Source organism: Eleutherodactylus coqui, chromosome 9 (genome assembly GCF_035609145.1).
Source record: "Eleutherodactylus coqui strain aEleCoq1 chromosome 9, aEleCoq1.hap1, whole genome shotgun sequence".
Lineage (NCBI taxonomy): Eukaryota > Metazoa > Chordata > Amphibia > Anura > Eleutherodactylidae > Eleutherodactylus > Eleutherodactylus coqui.
This window is the reverse complement of record NC_089845.1, coordinates 123,679,953-123,702,596: the sequence shown is the minus strand read 5'-3', so window position 1 is coordinate 123,702,596 and position 22,644 is coordinate 123,679,953. Positions and strand designations below refer to the sequence as shown.

Sequence of the window (22,644 nt, the reverse complement as noted above, 5' to 3'; positions counted from 1 at the left end):
GGACCCTGCGTGTGTGATGGCGGCCTGAAGGGTGACGCTGACCACAGAATGAGCGCGCTGACCATTTACATTTGAAAATTACAGCATTTATTGATCTGCAAATCCCCCTAGTTGTAATGACTGTAATTAGGGCCCTGAGAGACCCCGCTGCACTCATACAGGGATAGGATGGATATACTTATGTCCCATATGTACATATTTATATACATTGCTGGGAGGTCTGGACATGTATACCAGACCATACGCACTAGCGCCCCCCAGCGGCCACCAACCTCCCAGTCCGTCTACTGAGACTAGCGCCGCTGACGTCACGCACTCTGGCCCCGCTCCTCCGGCGACCATAGGATGGCGGGACGATGACGGCAGGTGGGCGGTCCCCTGTGTCGGGGGGTGGGGCCTAGGGCGGAGCTCTGTGATGGCCGCAGAGGTGCTGGGAGAGGAAAGAGTGTGAGGCGGACGGAGCGGGAGAAGAACAAGACGGCCCGGGGCGGGGAGGCCGAGGACGGGACATCTCCCGGTACGTGCTGCGGGGAAGGCGGGGTCCGTCGCTCTGCTCATCTGTGTTGTGTGCAGCGTCTCCCCCCAGGAGTCCCCCACAGCCTTTGTACAGCGCCGGCCGGTGGTCTGCCAGGGTGCATGTGTGCTGCAGACCCGGCGCCCCTCGTCATGGTGGAAGGAGGCTCCTGCCCACCGCCAGGGGCACTGCCAGACCCCTGCCAGACCCTGGTGCCTTGTCACCTACTGACCTGTGCCTGCCAGCTGTCACCTCCTGACCCTTGTCTGCCACTGCCTGACCTCTGCCAACTGTGCCACTGCCTGACCCCTGCCTGCCACCTCCTGACCTTTGCCAACTGTGCCACCTCCTGACTCTTGTAATCCACCATCTGACCTCTGCAAACTGTGCCACTGCCTGACCTGTGCTTGCCAGCTGTGCCATCGCCTGACCTGTGCCTGCTGTGTTTCGCCATCTGATCTGTAGCTGCCACTGTACTGCTACCTAAGCACTGCCTGCTACCTGCGTCGCTGCCTGACCCCAGTCTGCCCTGTGCCCACGCTATTTCATCACCTGACCCGTGATCACAGCCTGATCTGTGCCAACCACCTCCTGACCTGTGCCCTCTGCCCAATAGTACTAGTGCCCATGTGGAACCACCAGGCCCTTGTTGGCCACCACCGCCTGACTGGTGTTTGCCACCTGAATCACTGCCTCCTGCCCTGTGCCCACTGCTTGTGTTGTTGCCAGACCCTTGTGTCCTACTTGACCTTTGCCTGACCAGTCCTGCCACCTATATCACTGCTTAACCCTTCTCTGCCACTGCCTGACCTGTGCCCGCCACCTCCTGACTGGTGCCCTCTACCTAACCCATGTTCACCACTTGTGAATCCCTGCCCGCTACTTGTTCCACCACCTGACCTGTGCCCACCACCCGTGTCACTGCCTGACCAACGCCTGCTCTCCTTGTCTACTACTGCCTCACCCGTGCCCGCCACCGTCTGACTTGTGTTGTCTCCTACTCTGTACCCGCCACCTGTGATGCCGCCTGATCTCTCTCCATCAGCAGTATAGTCACTTGACTCATGTTCACCGCATACAGTTTTGCTGACCCTTACCTGCTGCCTGTACCCCCCACAGGTCCAGTGCCTGGCATTATGTCCCTTCCTGACAAGTCCCCAATTCCTATGTTGCCACCCAGGCACAACGAGCTCTCACAGGAAGGCACGTATTGGGTAGTTTCCCAATTCCTGCCAGCTGCATTCTCCATATATATTAGTGGCAATGAGACCGCATGTGAACACTGCCACCTGACCGCAGGGGCGAGGACGGGGATCGGGTAATATGTACATGTAGCTGTACAGGGGGCCCCAGTGTGAGGATTACTGGTGGGTCCTGGGCACCCCAATCCGACACGGTTACCACCTGACTTGTGCCTGTTGCCTAAACTGTACCCGGCGCCTGTGTCATTACCTGATCTGTTCCAGCTTTTGTTACTTGGCTGCTACCTATGCCCTCCACGTGCCACCTGCCCGCAGCAGCTGCACTACGTACCTCCTAGCAAATCGCAACACTTGTTGAATCAAGACTAAAACTATAATGACAAACTTGCTAAATGGCAGAATTCAACGTCTCTGTACCCCCCAAGGCCGGGCACCTCCTGGCAGTAAAGTGTACCTCTCCTAACCCCCGAGCCGGGCACCTCCTGGCGGTAAAGCATACGTCTCCGTTCCCCCCCCTAGGTCGGGCACCACCTGGCGGTGAAGCATACGTCTCCGTTCCCCCCCCTAGGTCGGGCACCACCTGGCGGTGAAGCATACGTCTCCGTTCCCCCCTAGGTCGGGCACCACCTGGCGGTGAAGCATACGTCTCCGTTCCCCCCTAGGTCGGACACCACCTGGCGGTGAAGCATACGTCTCCGTTCCCCCCTAGGTCGGGCACCACCTGGCGCTGAAGCATACGTCTCCGTTCCCCCCTAGGTCGGGCACCACCTGGCGCTGAAGCATACGTCTCCGTTCCCCCCTAGGTCGGGCACCACCTGGCGCTGAAGCATACGTCTCCGTTCCCCCCTAGGTCGGGCACCACCTGGCGGTGAAGCATACGTCTCCGTTCCCCCCTAGGTCGGGCACCACCTGGCGCTGAAGCATACGTCTCCGTTCCCCCCTAGGTCGGGCACCACCTGGCGGTAAAGCATACGTCTCCGTTCCCCCCTAGGTTGGGCACCACTTGGCGGTGAAGCATACGTCTCCGTTCCCCCCCTCCCCCCTAGGCCGGGCACCACCTGGCGGTGAAGCATACGTCTCCGTCCCCCTCTAGGCCGGGCACCACCTGGCGGTGAAGCATACGTCTCCGTCCCCCTCTAGGCCGGGCACCTCCTGGCGGTGAAGCATACGTCTCCGTCCCCCTCTAGGCCGGGCACCTCCTGGCGGTGAAGCATACGTCTCCGTCCCCCTCTAGGCCGGGCACCTCCTGGCGGTGAAGCATACGTCTCCGGCCCCCTCTAGGCCGGGCACCTCCTGGCGGTGAAGCATACGTCTCCGGCCCCCTCTAGGCCGGGCACCTCCTGGCGGTGAAGCATACGTCTCCGGCCCCCTCTAGGCCGGGCACCTCCTGGCGGTGAAGCATACGTCTCCGGCCCCCTCTAGGCCGGGCACCTCCTGGCGGTGAAGCATACGTCTCCGGCCCCCTCTAGGCCGGGCACCTCCTGGCGGTGAAGCATACGTCTCCGTCCCCCTCTAGGCCGGGCACCTCCTGGCGGTGAAGCATACGTCTCCGTCCCCCTCTAGGCCGGGCACCTCCTGGCGGTGAAGCATACGTCTCCGGCCCCCTCTAGGCCGGGCACCTCCTGGCGGTGAAGCATACGTCTCCGGCCCCCTCTAGGCCGGGCACCTCCTGGCGGTGAAGCATACGTCTCCGGCCCCCTCTAGGCCGGGCACCTCCTGGCGGTGAAGCATACGTCTCCGGCCCCCTCTAGGCCGGGCACCTCCTGGCGGTGAAGCATACGTCTCCGGCCCCCTCTAGGCCGGGCACCTCCTGGCGGTGAAGTGTCTGAAGTTACCGCTGCTCAGATCATCCATTATTGGTCCATCTATGTGCCTATCGTTGTAGCTGCCCTCTTGGTGGGTACAGATACTTAAGGGTCTGTACCCCTTTAGTGATGTACCCTCAATACCTCCTTGCTGAACGCCACCATTACCATATATACCAGTCGCTCTGATAAGGCCGGACACCTATGGCATGGTGAGTCTGAGCTGTGAAGCCGTTTATGACCGGAGTACTGCTGTGTTATGACTCTCCTCATGCTTTTGTGGCTGTGCCCCCCTTTGATCTCGGTGATGACCCCCTGGAGGGGGGCTGCTGCCTGCCAGCCCCCCCCCTTGTGGACTTGCACTGTGATTTTTCTTGCTTCTTCTGTACATTCGCCTCCCTTCTGTCTGATTGTCTCCCTGGACTGTCTGTAATCCGGAGCGTTGGACCTAGACGTGCAGGCGCTGTGAGGTCACGTCTGTGCGAGAGCTACATGTGTGTTCCAGGGCTTGATGTATGTACTGTCGGGGCTCGTGGCCCGCGGGGTGCCTGTGCCGGGGCTTGTTGATGCGATTCCTGGCTCTTCTCTCATAAGTTTCTCACCGGTACGAGGCTTCATATCTGTGTTTTTGGACTTCCGGTCGGATATACGTTTTTCTGCTCGCTGTTCTGTATGGTGTTTTTGCTGCTTTAGTAAGTTCCGTTAGATCGTTAGCGAATGTCTCCGGCGTTTTGCTTTGCCGTTAGCGTAGCTCGCTCTATTCAGTGCGGGTAACTTGTATCCAACGAGTTGTATAGACAGGCTGGACTAGATGAACATTGTCTTCATTCGGCCTTACGAACTGTTACTATGTATCTATTTGCAGGTGGTGGAAAAAAGTTTCTAGGAGTCCTATAAAAGTTGATACATTTTGTTTGCTCTGTGAATTCACTTTTGCAACAGTTTTTTGAATGAGTAGAAATAGAGAAGCTGCTTTTGGTTTTACGAAGATCTCCGGTCGCAGCCACCTGTGAGGTTACTTCTACAAGGGGTGATAGTCGCCCAAGTAATCACTCCAAAAAAGCAAATGCAGGTGGCTGTTGTCCCGTGCGAACAGGCAGATGTTCATCATGAACGACTGCCTGCCTGTTTACTCTGAGTGGAGGCGGGCGTCCGTAAGAGATCTCTGGCGTGCTTCGCCTCAGTTTGATGAGCGATCCTCACTCCTAGTGCCAACCGTCTGTAGGACCGTGGGAGCTGCAGCGCTGTATCAACTGGGGAACCAATGAGCTACTTTCTACGGCATGTATGCGCCAAAACTTCCCTATGACTGGTGCAACGTAAAGCTGCTGGACCCTCATGTAAAAGGGAATGTAAATAAGTATAACCCAACGCACCAAGTCCAAAGTCTCACGAGCCGTAGCTGTTTGTCACTCATAAACGAAGAGGATGTCACAGTCACTCCGCACCGGCAGCCAACCAGCGTCCCGAGGGGTGCTTGTTCAGGGGCGAACTAGTTTATTTTTTTTTTTTTAAAAGGCTTGAATGTCTTAAAACAACTATTTGCCATAATCGCCCCTTCGTTCCCCAGTTTATACAGCGCTGCAGCTCCTACTGGTTTTTGTTTACGAAAGGCTGCCACTTGACTGCTGCAGCGAATCAGAGGCCGCTGCTGTCACGCGCCATTTTCCTGGCACCACTGCTCAGATACTGGAAGCCAGGAGAATGGCACGTCATTATGGTGGCCACTTGTAAATAAAGACCATTAGGACTGTGGGTGCTGGACCGATGGCGGAACGCGTGGGTAAATTCTGCGGCTTTTATTGGTTTACCACATTTGGATCCACCTAAAAAAAACTCGGCCGCACCGGACAACCCTTTTCAGAACATAGTTAAAAGGTGTATTCTTATTTTGGATTTCCCCAGCCAAGATGGGGAAACCCTGCGCTCTATTACGGCCGCCTGTTGGAAACAGCCTAGGGCTGCTTCTGTAGCTCTCATTGAAGAGAATGGGGCTACGGAAACTGGGTAGCAAGGTGTATTACACTGCGTCCATAGCTCTTCAATGAGCGCTACAGAAATGGCGCTGGGCTCCTTCTGTAGACTTTGGTAACCATGCCGGTGGTTTTCTATCATGGTTATGAAAAGTCGAGATGAGGATACCCCCTACATGCCTTTAGAAGGAGCCCATGGTGCTGATCTATAGTCCCTACTTGTTAAAAAGGTCCATTGTCAATAAGATGATCACATGCGCAAATTTGCCAGCAATCGGCTATAATCTGCGAGAAGCCTGGCAGTAAGTGTTCAGTTTCGAATAGCACCCCCGCAGGGAAAACAGAGCATTACACAGTGCCTATTCATATTGTAACCGGAGGCAGGTCCTCCAGTGTATGGGAGTCTTTTACACGGAACGGTGATCGTCCCAAAAAATCGTTGGCGGGAAATTCCGCGGCAAATTCTGCAGCATTTTTGCATCCAAATCGGCTTTGCTTTCACAGCCATTTTCAGAAGATACTGCGCTTCCTCTCACCTCTGCGCTCTTGGCGCTTCCTACATCGGGCGACCTCTAGTGAACGCAGCGCCGCTGATGAGGTGATACGTGCACTATTTGCCGCCAGTGAAGGAAGCGCTGTTGGTTTTCAGGTCAGAATCGGCACTGGCGGTGCTGGCTGTGACGGCGTCCCTTGTGGAAAGGCTGCGGGTTTTGCCACAGAATCTTCCGCTGCAGAAAATCCCCAGCGTTGCCGCTACGTGTAAAGATACCTTTTTAAAGACGCTCTTTGTAACCGTCGCGCTCCCTGCTCACGCGATGCGGATACTGAGCAGAGGACTCTTCTATTAACTCAGAATTCCCTGATGCAGTATATTAAAATGTTTTAAACTAGTCATCCCCTTTATGAAAGCCACGTCATCCCCCAGTAGGAAATCACTTGGCAGGTTCCACATTCACATGTGGAGATCTGGATTACAACTGTTGGAGTTTTGGATCGCTGGACCCTCTAGAAGAACAACAAAACAATATTCAGCAAGACTGCAGTGATTTTGCACGCACTCCGCATCTCTGCGCTACTTTTAATGGGGGCTTCTGAGTTATTACTCTTCTGTTATTTTAACAGTGCTTTCCCCTTCTTTGTGGCGAGGATGCAGCCCCGTAGCCCCGCCGTTATCCTGGTGTGTGGTGGTGACGTCACCGGATATCACATGACCGCTGCAGTGGACGGCACTGGAAGTACATAGGGCTGCTCTAATATTGACAGCGCGGTTAGTACTACAGGCACGGTTTCCAATAATTTCAGTGGAAATATTCCTGCAGTACCGAAGTGGGCCACTATGATATGGAAAGTGCTGTCTATACTGGCAGATCCAGCAATCAGATGATCTTCCGGGATCCTGAGTGGCAAATACCTGGCTGAGCAATTATTGATGACCTGTTCTGAGGAAAGTCATCAAGACGAAGAGTCCTGGACAACCTTTTCTTTTTTCTTTTTTTTTTAAGGTTGATCTGGTACGATTTGCAAAAGAAAGATCTGAAGAGTTGGAACTAATTTTGAGAGAACTCTCCTGACTTCTTCATGGTGACAGACTTGTTGGATTTTGAAGGCTGGCTTGGTAGGGATGTGAATCAAGGGTTGGCTGGTAAAGGGTAGGGTTTTATGACTAGGACACCTGAACAAACCTTGGGGAGGAGTCGCACATGGTAGAAAAACTGGCTATGGACAAATTCACTGCCATATCCGATGGTTTTACATGCTAAGTTTGCTGTAGCGGCACCGCTTGTCTTCTGCTTCCCCTGCTTGGAGCGCTCAGCTGGGCGCTCCGAGCAGAGAACAGCTGGATGCAGAAGACAAGCGGCCCTGCTTGTCTTCTGCATACCCCTGCTTGGAGCGCAAAGTGATCACTCAACGTTTGAGCGATCATCTTGCGCTGTAAATGCACACAATGGTTATCACTCAAGACATCTTTTGAGTGATAATTGTGGTGTGTAAACCAGGCTTAAGTCTTTGTGTAAGGCTGGATTCACAAGGGGCGGATTTGCCGCGGAAATCCCGCGCAGAATTTCGCCGCGGCAAGTCCGCCTGCGGCCGCTAATCTCGGGATTAGCCAGCCATGTGGACGAGATTCTCAGAAATCTCGTCCACACGGGACGGCCAATCCGCTGCGGTAAGTCGGGCTGGAACTGCGGCGGCCGCAGCCGCGGTTTCAGGATATGCAGCATGTCTATTATTTTTTTTTATTTCCGCCGCGGCCGCGCTCTCCTTTATGGGAGCGCCGGCCGCAGCGGAAAAACAAGCGGCCCGGCCGCTTCAAAGCCACCGCGGATTTTTCCGCGGCGGTTCTCCCGGCGGAAATCTTGTGCTTTTTGCTGCGGCCAAACCGCGGGATTTGCGGCGGGAATACGCCCCGTGTGAACTCAGCCTAAGACCTGCAGATTTCTCCGCCACACGTGAGCTCACCCGTACAGTACTGTAGATGGTGTGTGCATCTCGGTGGGCGCCTGACTGAGGGTGTGTTCATGGCCAGGTTGTTCCAGCGGTGATCCGGCTCTCGTGATCTAGTGCAAATGTCTCCCCGGGCCGCAGTATTCGCTTTGGATCACAGATCACCGTTATGCAATGATAAATGAATTCCTTGTAGCCCATTGCTAATGACTCGCTATTTCATCATTGCATCTGTGTATTAAGTCTCCCTGATTACAGCAAACATCCTCGTGTTGTCAGGTGATGAGGCTAAATTTACCTGCGTACAGCTTGTTGAGAACGGTGTATAGACTTTCATCATCTACTTCTGCGTCATGTCTTGTTACCCCTGGAGCTTCTAGAGGTTCTTCACTGGACAGTCCTTGTTATAAACCTCCATCACAAAAATGTCCCCCCTGCTTAGACCTCCATCAGTTATCCATTGGGGAAGCAGCAGTAAGTGCTCAATTTTCCTGCAGCGCCTCCGCAGTGGAAATGAAGTATTACAGTGGCCATTCTAATACAGAATAACAGAATTGATGGCAGGTAACTGAGAATTCCCATAGGGTGTATGAAAATGTGTTTTCTATACTGGACAATCCTCTAAAGGCTTCTGGGTAATACTGGAAGCTTCAGCATTTATCGCTTACTAGGGGTCTCTGCTGCTTCTAACTAGTTGAGTGCTCTCTGCAGGGTACTTATAGGGATCCTGGCTGTAGTTTTGACTTGCAGATCTGTTGAAGGCACAAGGTAGGGGCCGTGACCACTTTGTAGACCTACCTGTGATGGCACTGTTGGTGGCAGCATTGTTATAAGATTAGCACTCTGATCCCAGCAGCCCGCCTCGGTGGTGGCCCCTCTACCTGGAGTGCTCCCTGCTCTGCTGTAGCTCCTCTACTACAAGTGACGTCAAGGAGCAAGGTGAGGTGCATTGTTGTTGTCATTGACTTTGCTTTGTAAATGGATCTCAAACACTATGCGCCAAATTTTGGTGCATTCTATGACTTGGTCTAGGTGCTGTCATGTTAGTAAATCTGCCCTAGCGTGATCGTTTTTACGTGTGGTGTTCCTTTAACTGCCAAGTAAGGTACTATATAGGCCACCCCGGTCTCTGGTTTATTGCTGTCTGTATGATTTGAGGTATTTCCATTATGGATTTAATGGATCGGTAGGAATATACTGTATATCGTCACGCTCAGGACGGTAAATCAGTGTCGCGTTACTGTCAGATCTAATGTCTCTCCAAGTTTATTCCTCTTTGCTTAGTAAAGCAGGTCATGCCCTATGAGACTGCCTAACAAGGAGCCGCTGCTGGGTGCCGCCCAGGAAAGTGTCCTAAACACATCCGCGTAGTGCGATTCCAGATGGGCACCTGCGCCGTTACTGACAAAGGCCGCTAGTGGCTGCGGCTACAGCTAGTGCATCACAGAAGAAAAGTTGGACAAAACTTGCAGGTACCGCCGGGCAGTTGGATCTAAAGCGCTACCAGCCGTGTGACGTCATAAGGTGCATTAACGGGGGTTCTTGCTGTGGTTTCTGTCAATGGGCAACATCTGCATAAGGAATTTCCAATGTGGTTTAGTGGAAAGAAGTGACTCACTACTTCATGCAGATCAGTGTGAAAAGGCATCGGAAATTCTGCATGCGGACCTTGCCACGGTACATCTGCATACGCTGGCAGCAAAAGCTGCAAAGAATGGTGCGTATTTTCGAGTGTGTAAAAACCTCCCCATTTCTGCTAAGGGGAAAATCCTCGCCATTTCTGCTACGTGTGACGGTACCCGGAAGCTACTCTCAAACACAACGCTTTTTACAGAGTTTACGTTTTGAACGTCATGGTTAACACGGTACAACTGCTCCATTGATTTCGCGGAGTTACCGCAGACCAGCAATTAAACGCTGTCTGCTTTATTTTCAGGCGTTAGTTTTTTAATGCACCCCATTACAATGATGGGGTGCGTTAAACGCTGTGCAATGCGTTAGAAAACGCAGCTCAAAATCGCGGTAAAGGCCGGTGAGATTGGCCTAAGACTGCATTCCCATACAGCACAAGCAGCTTGATATTGCCTTCATTATCAGCAAAAGTTTTGATGGGTGGGGGTCCGAGTACTGAGGCCCCCACCGATCGCTAGGACGAAGCAGCAGGAACACTCACCCCGGCGCTGTCGCTAGCTGATGATGGACTGAATAGCGAGTCTACGGGCACGTCTTCCGTACTTGCATGAGCGCTTCTGCTTTGCTTTGTTCTGGCAAGCAATGGCGGTCTCGGCACCTGGAAAGTTTTTGACATGTCCTGATGATGATATGTTAAGTTTTTGGAACGTACAGATATATATTCTTTTAGGCTCTACCTCTGATTTACTAAGATGACGGACCCGGAGGTTGTTGTTAGGCCCCATCTGCCAATGGCAACCAGCAGCGCCCGGTGAATTGCGTTGAGAGGACAATGGGCCGAGTGAGGGATTTCACTTCGTCTATAAACCACTTAGATGCCTCTGTTAGCGTGGTATCTAATGGGTTAAACAGCCAGATGCCTTGTAGCCCAGTTGGCAGTCACATCCATGACTCCTATGGCGGTCATGTAGACATGGTTCCTGCGTCCTTGTGATCGCCATGACATACGTACTCGTCACTTTGCAGGCACACGGAGGTAACAGTTGCATCGGAGGACTCTGTCCTATTTCTCATTCGTGAGGCTGACACAAATAGGATCCGCCACCATTCTTTTCCCTTGTGGACCATGAGTACAGATGTATAGCCTCATGGGCTATAATGGACCTGTGCGCCATCCATGGAATTGCACAGATGGCCTAAAAATACAGTTGATTGCCCATAGCCTTAGAAGAAGCCGATAGTCCTACAGCAGAGGCTCGGTAGAAAGGTGTCCGTAGACTTCCATTCACTCTCAACTTGAGGGGTTATGCCAAGTTATAAAGTTCTCCCAATCCTATAACTTTGATCGGTGGGGACCCTCATCGATCCCAAGAACGGGGATTTGGTCGGTCCCCGCTCCCTTCACTTTAGTGACGACATCAGAGATTACACAGTTTAAGCGCATTGACGATTACCATCGTTTTCATTAAAGCGAATGAACCGGCGCGTCTATGCGACCTCAACCACTCCATTCACTTGGGGGCTGACCGGTTCAACCCCCACCAATCAGTTATTCCCCAACCCTTTGGATTGGGGATAACCTTATAATTTAGGACAACCCCTTTTAAAGCAAGTGGGCTTTATGGGCCTCCAACATCTCTTGTGTCTTAGTGCCGTTGCAATCAGTTATCTGCATGCCGATACGGTAATGTGTCCTACCGCCTGCACCCTGGGGCATGCTGGGAGTTGTAGTTTCCACATTTTCGTCTGGAGTTTCTCAGGCGTCCAGTAATCTGTCTGCTGCCTGCAGGCGTCCTTCTGTAATGCAGTCAGACGTAGTAAATAATTTTCTATCGTAGATTTCTAGGAAATCATTCCTAAGAGAAATGTGGAAAAGTTAATTAAATGCTGAATTGAATGTGTAACCCCACTTAGACACAAACGGTTGTATCAGCGATAAGCCATTGTTCCCATGGCAGGCAGTTATTGGAGAGCCGTGCATTTTTCAGCAGTGCTAGAAAGCAATCTTGGCTTGCCTGCAGAATCTAGGCCTCGGAACAAAGAACAGTCTATGATGTCGGCTGACTTGGGAGATTTGTAAGCCGGATCCGGCCTGGTAATCTCATGGAAATGCTACTTTATCAGTGTTTTACAAGCCAGCAACTCGCCGGTGTGAAGGGGCTTGACGCCCAAGTTCAGGCCCAACATGACCCGTAGCGTGACTGCAGTGACTTTCCTGCCACTTTCTGCTGGGACCCCTAGGCTGGGTTCACATGGGGCAGAACTACATGGCAAATCCGCCCCGCGTGAACCCACCTACAACAGTGGTGTAGCCAGTCCCTAAATGAACGGAGCGGGGTCTCATGGGCACGGGTTATCACCATTCATTTCACTGAAGGCGCCCGAGTTTGCCTAATTCAAGCAATGGGCAATCTCCAGTTCTCTCATTGAAGTGAATTGAGCGGCTGCGTGCTTGCCCAAACTTTGTTCATTTTGGGGACTGCCTGGACCCCTAGCAGTTGGTTATCCCCACCCAGTTATAGTGGATAGGGGGTAACCTTTTTGGAGCAGAATACCCCTTTATTCTCTCCATAGAGTAGGGGTTAACTAGCTGATTAGTGAGGGTCCACTGCTGGGGGCTGGTTGGTTCCAGGTTAACTGAGCAGAAGTTGCGCAGGATGGCCATCACTCCATTCATTTCAATGACAACTGTGTAATCTGCGACGCTCTTTAAAATGAATTGAGGTGCAACACGCCTGTATGACCACTGCAATGTTCATTTCGGGATCGATCAAACCCCTCTAATATCCTGTTGTACCACCTCTAGCTTAGATACAAGATGTGATACGTGTGGGCATGCAGGCTCAAGTACCCTGCTGTACCCGCTCTAACTTGGATACAAGATGTGATACGAGCAGGCATGGAGGCTCTAGTACCCTGTTGTACCGCCTCTAGCTTGGATACAAGATGTGATACAGACGGGCATGGAGGCTCTAGTACCCTGTTGTACCGCCTCTAGCTTGGATACAATATGTGATATGGGCAGGCATGGTGGCTCTAGTACCCTGCTGTACCGCCTCTAGCTTGGATACAAAATGTGATACAGGCAGGCATGGAGGCTCTAATACCCTGTTGTATTGCCTCTAGCTTGGATACAAGATGTGGTATGGGCAGGCATGGAGGCTCTAGTACCCTATTGTACCACCTCTAGCTTAGATACAAGATGTGATACAGGCAGGCATGAAGCCTCTAGTACCCTGTTGTACCGCCTCTAGCTTGGATACAAGATGTGGTATGGGCAGGCATGGTGGCTCTAGCACCCTGTTGTACTGCCTCTAGCTTAGATACAAGATGTGATACGGGTGGGCATGGAGGCTCTAGTACCCTGTTGTACCACCTCTAGCTTGGATACAAGATGTGATATGGGCGGGCATGGAACATCTAGTACCCTGTTGTACCGCCTCTATCTTGGATGCAAGATGTCATACGGGCGGGCATGGAGGCTCTAGTACCCTGTTGGGCCGCCTATAGCTTGGATAGAAGATGTGATACAGCGGGCATGGAGGTATACAGATTCTGTATGGTATCCTGCGGCATATCGCTCCACATTTGCTGTAACTGAGCCTCTAGATTATGTAGTAGGCTGTAGAATTTTGGCATCACGGATCGTCCCTACATGTTCTATTTGTGATAAATCTGGTCACCGGGCAGCCACAGAAGTGTGACAATGTTTTGGTGGGACATTCCTGTGACCCCCTTGTGTATGCGGCCGTGCATCATCCATGGAATAGGTGATAGCAGCAAGACCCTCACCAATAAGACTTCTAAGACCTCTACCAATCCTGAGAATGGGGGTCCTGTGTCCCCCTCTCCTCCTTGCTGCTCGCTCGCTGCACCCCCTGTCGTGGGGAGGGCGACAGCTTTTCCATTCAATTTCAACATCTCTTCGTAGAGTGGCGCATGGTGACCAGACTTATCTCCTGTCTTGTGGATAGGTGCTGAAAAGTCAATTTTGTTACTGTATATGGCCACTTTAAAGGGGTTGTAACAACCCCTTTAAGGGACAGAACAAAACTATAGTCATGTCCATACGGTTCGCTTGCCCCACTGAAAGTCATTTGGCACCTCGCCACAGGGTAGGCGATAAATGCATGATTGGTGAGACTTTGGGATGATGAGCGTGGCGTCCCCCAGTGGCGGTGTGCGTGCGTGACCACGACTACATATATTTCTATGGGCATGAGAAAGCTGGTCGAGTGCTGCACTCCGCTGGCCATGTATGCCACGTCAGTCACATATATGTGTGCATTGGTAACAAGTGATTTCGGAGGGATTACCCCTTTAAGCAGCAAAATGCTTCAAGCCTTGAACACGGATTTGGAAAGACGCGGACCGTCCATCATGTGCGCAGGAAGCACAATGTTGTCACAGAAGGGGGGTGCAGCCCATCTGGGGGTCCCGGCATCAGGTAGCCTGTGTAAATCCCCGGCACCTCGATGACCCGCTTTCCTGCTTCCCGTCAGGCCGTGGGCTTGTGAGCGGCGCTGACAGATTGCTGTTGTGACATAACAGTCTAGATTCCTCTCTGAGCAGCGGAGGACTGCAGTGTTGTGAAGCGCGTGTGCGCGCTGTCATATCAATACCTGCAGAGTGCTGACACACCAACCGTAATACCCAGGTACTTCAGTGTGCCGGAGCAGAGCCCTTATCTATCATCTGGCAGATAACACTTAATAGTAGTCCTTATCATTAAAGGTAAGCAGGAGGCAGCGAGCGCTTGATCCTTATCCGCTTTAAGAGAATACTTTTGTTTTTAACAAGCTAATATTCCTTTTGAGATAACAGTGAAATCACGTTGAGGTGCTGGATTATGGAATGTTCTGGACTATCGGACTGTACAAAGGCAAGGGCCCCTTGACCCGGGACAATTCTGCAAATAATCGTTGAATCGTGCGAATAAATGATTGATTTGTTTATCGTTCATTCTATGCGGGTCATTTGCCAGTCGTTGCCTGTAAAAGGCGATTGTTCGGTCATTCACAAACCAGTCCTAGGCATTCCCAATTTCCCGACGGACAACCGCTGAACTGAATGAGCCGAGTGAAAAAATGCCGACATATTTGAAAGTTCTTTCTACACATGTAAATGGACAAAGTTGGAAAAAACTTTTGCTTGTTCCAACGAGTTATTGCTCAGTATAAGCCAAGCATGCAAGTACATAGACTGGCTATTGACTGAACAAGTGTTGGCTAGAGATGAGCGAGCGTACTCGGAAAAGCACTACTCGCTCGAGTAATTTGCTTTATCCGAGTATCGCTGTGCTCGTCCCTGAAGATTCGGGTGCCGCTGCGGCTGACAGGTGAGTCGCAGTGGGGAGCAGGGGAGAGCGGGCGGGAGAGAGGGAGAGAAAGATCTCCCCTCCGTTCCTCCCCGCTCTCCCCTGCAGCTCCCCGCTCCGTGCCGGCACCCGAATCTTCAGACCTGAGCACAGCGATACTCGGATAAAGCAAATTACTCGAGCGAGTAGTGCTTTTCCGAGTACGCTCGCTCATCTCTAGTGTTGGCGTGACTGCTGTGTAACGTGTATGAGACACTTAAAGGGGGTTGTACCAAGATCTACAGTTATCTCCTATTCTGTGTATTGAAGATAACTTTATCGTCATCTGTAGTCTGACTTCTGCCCCCCCCCCCACCACCACCAATAGGGAGAAGAGGGGTCCCAACGGTTCCTGCATGAATAGAGTGAAAGTTGCGTATGAGCACCGCTGCTACTTTTATTACAATAACCATGTCATTGGGACCCTTTCCTTAGGATTGCTGGGGGTCCCAATGAATGCTATAAACTCAGTCCGGTCCTATGAAGAGCGGTTCAAACTCACAGGCCGCATGTCGTGTATAGAAGTCATGACAGATATGATGGATGTGTTGGAATGGGCCCTATTGATCTGCTTCATAGAGGAACACAGAATTCTGCGCTTTTCTTGTGGTCAAAATGCAGTGAAAAAGAGCAGAATCTTACAGATGTCAGTGTGCAGTTTTCTTCATGGCTTTAAAGCCCATTTACACGTAACGATTATTGCTCAAAATTCGCTCAAAAGCCATCGTTTGAGCGATAATCGTTGTGTGTAAATGCTCCCATCTTTCACTCTTCGGCTGAATGATGATTTTTAGGTGAGCATAAAATCCATTGTTCAGCCAAGGAGAAGATAACACAGACCGCATACTGTGCTTGCTGTCCATGGTGCTGAATTCTACAGGGGAGCGCTGGTTACATTGTATGCAGCAGAGAGCCAAGGGCAGCCCAGTGGCAGAACAATAGACCTGAATGCAGAGAACAGACCACCTGCTGTTCTCTGCATACAGCTCAGGAGGCTCATTTACATGCAAATAAAGGTGATCAGCTGCTAGTGTCCTTTAGCAGTTTATGTAAAACAGTCGCTCAGAATCTTTTGGGCGATTATCTTCGCGTGTAAACGGGCCTTTAGGTCGTAACGGAGACACAATGTGATTCACCCACGTTTGTGCAAATCCGGATGTATCCCATGGACATAGCTTTCCCTTGGGTCTAGAATAGCACTGCAGACTTCACTATTCCTCCAAAATGCCAGAACCCTAGAGGAAAACCAAATAATGCCAACCGAACCGAGGACATCTGAGTGCTCCGTCACGTGTACAACAGTACCTCAGCAAGTACAGGAATCTATAGGGATTACTTTCATGTGTGATTGTAAATAATCCTACAATTGTCCCTCCGGTTAGTGTCCTTAGCCCCCAAACAGTCCGTCATTAACCCTTTTATAATTCAATTTTGGATTCAGGATTTCCTAGGGTTTTTTCTCTTTCTACCATTATACTATGGCGCCATCTGCTGGCTAAAGCCAGTACTTCGGTATGGGACATGCTGGAGAGGCCCCCGACAACAGAGCGGCCAGTAATATTCAGTAAGAATACCCTGCCGGACGTCTTCCGACATCGAAGCTGTGCAGCCTTCAATCAGAATGTCTTTAGACGTCAGTCAGTGGATTGGAAAGGGTTAAGGGCTAGGGTTTGCATGAAGCGGGATCGGGGGGGCTGTTCCCACTCCATAAAATGCTGGTGCTGGCTTCTAACATCTGACACCCACCCGCAACAGCTGTGACCAGCGCTCACACTGATGGTGGCTGTTAACTCTTTAAGTGCCCCAGTCTATTCTAGCAGTGGCATTTAAACTCATCAATTGGAGTTCAGTTGTACCGAATGGCTCCCCAGCAATAAGATTACGGGGTGCTGTTCGGTTGCCTTGGCGGCTCGGGGGCCTTCTGAAGGCTCAAAGAGCTCCCACTGCAGATTGCCTATTGCACGGCTTCATAGACTGCCTGTCAGAACGCGGTATAATGTAATACTATGGCATTGCATTATACTGTACGAGAAACTCCCCTATAGAGGACTAAAAAAATGTTAAAAAATAGAGTAAAAAAAAAGGCTTATTAATTAAAAAATGTAATACAAAAAAAATTCTCCCATATTTATAATAAAAGACAAAAGCATATTTGGCATCGCTGGGTCCACAAGGCCAGGCAAGCACGAACATATTTGAATTGTGTATTGCGCACGAGATGTACGCGCGTATGATATGCGATAATTTGTAGGTATTCAGATAAATTGATTTACGCCCTTTTGCTCACACTGGCCTGTATGTATTACGCGAACACAAAATACACTACAAAATAGAACCTGCTGTATTACATGCGATAGAGCGCAGGCGCGATGGGAGCGTGAATTGTCTCTATGGGGAAGCGGCAGAGCTGGAAATTTAAACAAAGAAAATAAGACTTCCTGCCAGCGTGAGTGCGATACGCTTCGTGTGGCGATAGACCGGCTCTACAGCGGTATAACGTCACGTGGCTCACGCCACTTTTTACGTATACGGTCATGTGAGCCAGGCTTAAAAGTCTGAACTATCGAAATAATGCAATATTTATCCAGCATTGTGAATGTCTGGAAAAAAAAGCAATGTCAGAATTTGCGCTTTTTTTTTTTTGTCAATTATATTAATAAAAAGCGATCAAAAAGTCATGTTTTTGCTGCACTATGTACGCTGCAGTCATCAGCCTAAACATTGCTGGCTTCTCATTCTGTGTAAACGCTCACGTAGGAGGTGAAGCGCTGAGCGAGAAGCCAACGATCCAGCGGCAAGTCTCCATGTAAACGCTCTGCAAGAGCGCTGACAACCTTAGCCGTGACGTCAGTGCTTTTGCAGTCATTTGAAAGACTTGTCGGCCCGTGTAAAAGAGCCATAAGATGTTTTCTGCAGGAAGCTGACAAGTCCATGCCCATTGCTGTGCCCAGGTTGTTCACTTCAATGGGATCCTTGCCTGTAATACAGACCCTTGCCACCACAGTGGGAACGGAGCTGTCTACTTCCTGCAGAAATACACAAGCACACTTACCCCGAGAGCATCTGATTAATGGGGGGCCCTGGCAGCAGACCTCCACTGATCTGCTATTGATTGTCTATCTTGCAGATGGGCCATCAATAGTTTACAACTGAGCAGCCCCTTTAAACCATTGGCACACAATTTTTGGGTTTGTGCACCGTGCAAAACCCAGTCTCATGCAATGATCTCTTAAATCATCTGCAGTGACCGTAGTTTGTAGTCCCACGAGCAGGAATGAAGCAAGGTCTCTTCTGGTCAGTAGAAACCCAGCGATGGTTCAGCGATGGATGCATCATTCATCTACAGTTTGGGGTACTGACGTCATTCCGGCACTGTTACGTGTTCCAGATAGATCCTCTATGTATTGAGCCTTTTTGTGGCCCTGACTGCAGAAGCGGTCCACCGGGACATTGTAACCGGTCTCCTGTAACGCTGCCTCCGTTGATGCTACTCTGAAGCGTTCCTGTGTACATCGCGTGTTACATATTCCTTGGGGCTTTATTGCATCTTGTGTTTTTTCAGCTGAAGTTCTCAGGGGGCTAAAACTCCAGGTAATAAGCGTTGGTGACATGCAAACTTTTTTTTTTTTTTTTACACCCCGGAAAATCATTATCAGCTCTATTCGTTATCTTGATTTGCTAATTATAAATGACCAAGACTGGGAAACTGGCCAAAACATGTAATGGTGTCATCATTAAAGCGGTTATCGAGTGGAGACCGTGCACTTGTTAAATGACTGTAATTATATGCAAATCATCTCACTGCAGATGTCCTCGCTGGCCGCTGTACTCTGATGTGAGAATTCATTATAGGAGAACCTGCAGATCCAGTAGATTGCTTCCACATCAGCACTTCAAGGGAATTCGATGCATGCCGGAGACTACAGTTTTATGGACCACTTAAAGGGGTTTTTCCAGAACTGAGATGGTGACAACCCATCCTCAGGCAAAGCTTGTAACATGCACACATCTCATACAGCAGTGTGCATCCTCCAACGCTGGTCAAGGACTGCAAAGGTGGCACAAGATATACACGGGGCAGCATTGTCCTTCATAGACCACTTTATAATTAATGAAGGGGTGCACCTAACTTAAAAGGGTTGTCCAAGATTTTTTGTCTCTGGAGTCTCCTCCTTGACATCCTGTTAACAGACTGACTGCTGACTGTAAACACTGGGCAAGGAGGACCGAGCAGTGGTGTGGGAGATGCTGGGAGTATATATATCTGTTTGTTACTGCACATGTTCTGGGAGGACAAAGCCCCTCAGACACCCCTTTTAAGGCCAAATGCACACGAACTGGTCGGAATCCAACCTTGTGCCCCGCATTGACCCCTGGTACCGGTGTGTGACGCACCGTCACTAGGCGATGATGCGGATCCCGCGGCCCGTGTGCATTGCTCAATGCTGATGGGCGGCTTCGATTGGCATCAATGGAAGCCGTCCGTGCGAGGCTCGCGCCATAATAGAACATGCTGCGATTTTTCCCACCGCGCACAAGAAATCGCAGGGAAAGGCGATTTCACAAAGCATGTCTATGGGCAGTACTTGCTGCGGGATCAGGAGCTCCGGATACGCCCATGTGCGTTCAGCCGAGATCAAAGTAATTTATGTAGTAAGGGAGGAACCGTGAATAAATAGAAGCGACTCCCTTCTATTGTCACACTGAAGACACAACACACTTCAGAGCCAGCACACCCAGCGCACACTCGCTCTCAGCTGCCGGAACTCCTGCAATGAAGCTTCTGCTTGGTGATCTCCCCGTGTAAGGGCGGCTGCACATGAGTACGCAATGATATGCTGATTGCCATGCATCTTGGTCGGCAGCATGGGAGCCTATGGCAGATTGGTACGGAATCCTCTGTAATAATACGTTCGTGTGAAAGTGCCCTCTAGGGGTCGTGTGCTGTTGATGGCGATATAACTAGGAGGGGCCTGATTACTTGTTCGTCCCTCTTACATTTTAAAAAAAATCTTTTTTTGTGAAAACCAGTCAAAAGGGTGGCGATCTCGTTGATCAGTGCTCGCTGCGTAAAAGGGCTTTCATTCTGACACCACATATGCACTCTAACTTTGATCAGCCCTAAAGTTTGATCAGTTTTCTATTCAAACCCCCCCCCCCCCCCCCCCCCACACACACACACCCCCAGGCGACCCAGTGCTGCACCCCTGCAGTCCTCCTGGTCCAGCGCTGTACCCCTGCAGTTCCCCCCGGTCTTTCTTTAGGAATGACTATCACCTGACCACTGCAGCCAATCAGAGGCCGCAGCAGTGCTGTTCTCCTGGTATCCTGGCCCCCAGCATCTAAGCAGTGATGCCAGGAGAATGGCACATGATCGCTGCATTCTCCTGGCATCACCACTCAGATGCTGGGAGCTATGGTGCCAAGAGAACAGCACAGCTGCGGCCTCTGATTGGCTGCAATGGTCAGGTGGTATCCATTCCGACACAAAGACCAGCAGGGCTGCAGCGCTGGGTCATCGGGGGTGAGGATGGGTAAGTCGAACCCTTTTAATGTCTGCCAAATCTGGCTATCCTGGATGCAGCATTGTAGGCTTCCGTCTGCTTTCACACAGCACTAACGCTTGCGTATGTTCGCGAAAATCCTAAACATGGAGAGCAGCTGCTCTGCAGGCTTGGAGCGCCCCCATTGTAGATTATTTTGGCGGTGCGTTGAACATACAGCTCAGTCTGCTTTCACCATAAGACGTTCCCCAGTCCGGCCCTCCTGGGATCCCTGTTTTTTCACTTTTTAAGATGTTTGTTTTGTCAGTAAATCTGATTGGGCCTCGTTCCCAGTTATTGTATTCCCAGAGATGCGCCATATGTTCTGGGCTCCTTGCAGCTGAGATGAGGGCGGGCGTCCCATGTATGATGCCAAGAAAACTGCTGAAACAGCGCTCCTCCGGTAAACAAACACGCTGGTCATTTGTCTACCGCTCACACGTGATTACAAAACCGGGACCACATAGGACTTCTATGGAAGTGATAACCTACCCTCTGTTACTTGGCCATGGGTGCGTGTAATATAGGTAGGCATGTCACAATCCGATATTAACCCCTTCACGCTATAGGATGTACATGTACGTCATCTGGCCGCACGGTTTGTTTGGAGCAGGATCGGCAGCCGATTTATCCTGAATGTTGTCAGAAAATAAGTCACAATTGCACTTTTGTCATCGCCCCGTCTCAAAGAAAAAAAGTTAATAAAGTGATCAAAAAATCATATGTACTTGAAAATGGTGCCAATAGAAACCACAGGCTGTCTAGCAAAAAAAATCCTCACGCAACCCCGTCATCAGAAGGACTAAAAGTTATGGCTGTCAGAAGGTAGCTTACCAAATTTATAGTGTTGTCATTTAATCCTACTGACTGAATAAAGTTGTCATGTTTTTGCTGTGGGGTATAACCTCTAAAAACAAAACCAGCGGTGTGTTCCTAAACTCCAGACATTGGCGGCATGATGCCAGGAAAACGAGGTGACTGACTGGCTGCAGTGGTCACCTGTGATGGCCGCTGTCAACGCAAACACCTCTATTCCCCTCCAGTCTCCTTTCGTGGTCTCGGAAGTAACTGCACTTTTTTGTGTAGTGCCCAGTGCTGTGGGCACAATGAGGTCACCGCATCGTGCCTGCCTGCTCCAAGCTGCCAACGGCCGCAGTGGAGGGTTGGGTGGTGAAGCAGGGAGCAGATGATGCCCCATTGTCTTCACGTGGATCATGAAGATACACCGCAGGTCAAATCCGGACATTTCCCATGCCTCACTGGACAGCTCCAGCTCGGTCTAGGTCCCTCATGCTGCTCTCCAGCTCTCTGACATGCTGAGTTGATTGCCCAATTCATAAATCCCTCCTCTACATTGCGATGGCTGTGATTGGTTCTTTGCTGCTCAGCTAATCCATGCAGCGCTCGATGAAACAATCAGAGCAATCGCATTGGTTCATCGAGCACTGCATTGATTGGCTGAGCAGCGGTCGAGAACCAATCAGCTATTGCTTCCTGGAGGTGGGATTTATGAATCCCGTAACCAGTAAGTGATCATCTGTGGGTGAACGAGGACTGCAAGATTCACAGCGGAGCTCCAGAGAGCAGCGGTAGGACCCGGACGGACCCTGCTAGGGAAGTGTTCCTTTTTTTTTTTAAATCTAATGCAGCTAGGGCTTCTTTACAGGGAATCGGGAGGTTTCATCCTGAGATGGAGGTGTTCGGCCGGGGTTTACCCTTTCCTCGAAAGCTGAATCCCCAGCGCAGATGTTAGACCACCCTGAGGAAGAGCGGGCATAATGAAGTAATCCCACCAGACTTCTGACAAGTCTAGAGTTTCTTGTAAAATAAATGACTTTCTTCAGTGTCATGTAGTCCGCTGAGACGTGATTGGTCAGATGCGTCTTTGGGTGCACCTGCTGGGTGCAGATGCCCAATGTGCTGTTCTTGTGCTTTTACGCAGGAACGTCATCACTCGGTGAATGGAGGCGGAGCGGCGGGGATTGTTCCAGCCCACCTCCATTCATGGTAAACAGGCAGTCATTCATAAAACAGCTGCCTGTGTACACAGGCCGATCATCGTTCAGTTTTTATGCCTGCAGAAATTGAATGATAAGAGAATGAATTACCGTATGTCATTCTGTCGGTGCGAGCATTTACATTGAATGGTATTCATTCAGATTCTCGTAGGACGC

General features: G+C 50.7%; 1 protein-coding gene across 2 annotated transcripts in view; it reads left to right on the top strand.

The window, feature by feature from the left end:
• The first annotated feature begins 381 nt into the window (after nt 1–381).
• WWP1 (WW domain containing E3 ubiquitin protein ligase 1) overlaps nt 382–22,644 on the top strand; it is a 113,257-nt gene continuing 90,994 nt past the window's right edge. For both annotated transcript variants that reach the window (XM_066578450.1, XM_066578448.1), the window contains exon 1: nt 382–517. The gene's annotated coding sequence lies outside the window, so the exon portion shown is untranslated. The remainder of the gene's footprint in view (nt 518–22,644) is intronic.